Here is a 2,708-nt window from a genome sequence, read left to right on the forward strand (position 1 = left end):
GTTTATTTCCCTTGAATCATTGAAACTACAAGCTCTTTTTGAATAACATTTATTTTTAATTTACAATGGTGTGCTCCCACTGTACAATACTTTTGGGTTTTATTTTTTAGAGATTTGATTTCTCTTTTTATTTGAGAGAGAGAAAGAGAGAGCACAAGCAGGGGGAGCGACAGAGGGAGAAGGAGACGCAGGCTCCCCACTGAGAAGGGAGCCCAATGTGGGGCTCGGTCCCAGGACCCTGAGATCATGACCTGAGCCGAAGGCAGATGCTTAACTGACTGAGCCACCCAGGCGCCCCTAGGATGTTTTAAAAGTATATCAGTGTGTAACAAAAAAATTAAAACCCTTATAATCCCACCTCCAGAATATAACCATATGATTTTTAATCAAAATTAGGATCATACTATTTACTCGTAATCTGTTCATTCTCCTTATCGATTTATACAAATTCCATTTTTAATTCCACTGTGCTAATGATCATTAATTGTGATTTCAGGCAAGGCCCTTCTCTCTGGGTCTCAGTCACTCTGTCTCTAAAATGGGGATGTTACAAGAGATCATTCCAAGACGGTCTCCTAGCTCTGATGATTTGTGAATATATGCAACTCCTGACATCTGTATGCCTTCCTCTTTCTCTTCTCCTCTCACCCGCAGGCTCTACCCCAGACTAATCATACCTGGGAGAATGAAGATTTTGAACCAGCCTCCTTCAGATTCCACTTTTAGGACCCAGACTAGCTTCAGAGTTAGGGCTTCTGTCTGTCAGCATGATGCCCTGAGGCCTCAACTGCTTTCAACCTGATATACTAAATCTCCTTAGGGCGCTGAGTCCCCTGGCCAAATCATTGTTAAAATTTTTTGCCAAATCAGACTACCATTACTTGGAATTGATAAATCTTAGCATCTCTGATTAGAAAAGAATAGTGGGGCTTGTTCCCCCTCACTGATAAAATGTAAGCTCATAAAACAAGGTCTTTGGTTTGTTCACAACTTGTACACCTGTCACGTAGGTTTCTGGGACACAGCAGATACTCAATAAGTATTTGACCGTTTGAATAAGTGAATCTAACATGACCCCTACCCTTTCTAGCAGTGCCAAGAAGGACTCTGGTAACATCTGTTTCTATACCTCTGACAACTGGGAGCTGATTGTGTCCTGGAATAACCAATCCCACTGTTGCACTGAGAAACAGGCCTAACCAGAGGACGGCAGTGTGGACCTCATCCCATGCGCTACCTCAACTGGTAAGTCAAGAACTGAGGAGCCCTGGGGGGTAGACATGTCAAATGGGCAAAATTTGGCTCTGGGAGTGGACACACAACCTTCAGAAACAATAAATTTCCTATTTGTAAGCTGTATATTACTTTACATGACATTTATGCCCTTTTTAAAAAATTCTACTTTGAGGATTACGCAGAGGCAGGATTTGTTGAATAGCTGAGCCTTATTGCAATTTTTACATCAGTCACCAGGGGACGCACTTGTTGCTTAAATCGTCTCCATCATCCCTGTGGCTGGGGACCTGCAGTCTGAGGGTGATCCCAGGCTGGAAGAATTAAATAACCACAGACTTTAGGTCCTACAATAAAGGAACGATGCTAACAGTACGATTACCTACCAAGACAGATATGGGAGGCACATCACGTCAACTGAGAAGGGTGGATAGAAATCCTTTACCACTGATTAAATAACCAGAGTGGGGGCGCCTGGCTGGCTCAGTCAGAGGAGCATGAGACTCTTGATCTCCAGTGGTGAGTTCGGGCTCCACACTAGGTGTAGAGATTACTTCAACAGAAACAAAACAAAACAAAAAAACCCAAACAAACAACTTGAGAAAAAGCCAAAGACCTGCTGAGTACTATGGCTCCAAAGAGAAGAGGTCTCAGGTCTTGCTGACCTTGAAGGAGAGTCACAGAGATATTACCTGCTGGTGCCACCTTATTCTCTAAATCTCTGGCAGTCTCCGAAAATGTTAGCGCTGGAAGGAAAGGCAAGAGCATCCAAGCATTTCCTCCAACCTTCCATTTTATAGATAGGGAAACCGAAGCCCAGAGGAAAAAAAAATAAATTACTTGCCCAAGACACTAGAAACGACTATCTAATGGTGGATCCAGAATTAAAACTCAAGAGTTCATTTCATGGAGTATATAATAGTTTGGCTAGGGATGGGGTGGTCTTTAGAAATAACCCTTTGGATTCAGGGCAACCGAAATTCTATTGGTGTAAGGGTGGTCTTTTTAGGAGAAGTTTTTGATTATGACATCTTTGCTCAAGAGAAAGGAGACGGAGAGAAGAGAGGGAGGGATGGGGGAAGGGAGGGAGGAAAGGAAGGAAGGAAGGAAGGGAAGGAGAGGGGAGGGGAAGGGAGGGGAGAGGATCAGCGGGGAAGGGAAGGGAAGGGAAGGGAAGGGAAGGGAAGGGAAGGGAAGGGAAGGGAAGGGAAGGGAAGGGAAGGGAAGGGAAGAGTTTTCTGCTGGCTTCGTCTCCAGGCAGCCTCTGGTGCTGCTCTCTTCCTAGCAACTGCAGCTATGCTGCATTGTTTGAAGTACTCTTTTCTTTTTTTCAAAATCAAAAGATGAAGGATAAACTCCCAAAACAAAAGGCATTTTTCTTCCAAGGGCTTAGATAAATCATAATTCAAGGACAAAAGAGTCAAGGGTGAGCAATCCCTCAAAAACCATCTGCAGAACAATTATGCTTTGTCAAC

The sequence above is a fragment of the Canis aureus genome, chromosome 23, assembly GCF_053574225.1.
Source record: "Canis aureus isolate CA01 chromosome 23, VMU_Caureus_v.1.0, whole genome shotgun sequence".
Classification (NCBI taxonomy): Eukaryota; Metazoa; Chordata; class Mammalia; order Carnivora; family Canidae; genus Canis; species Canis aureus.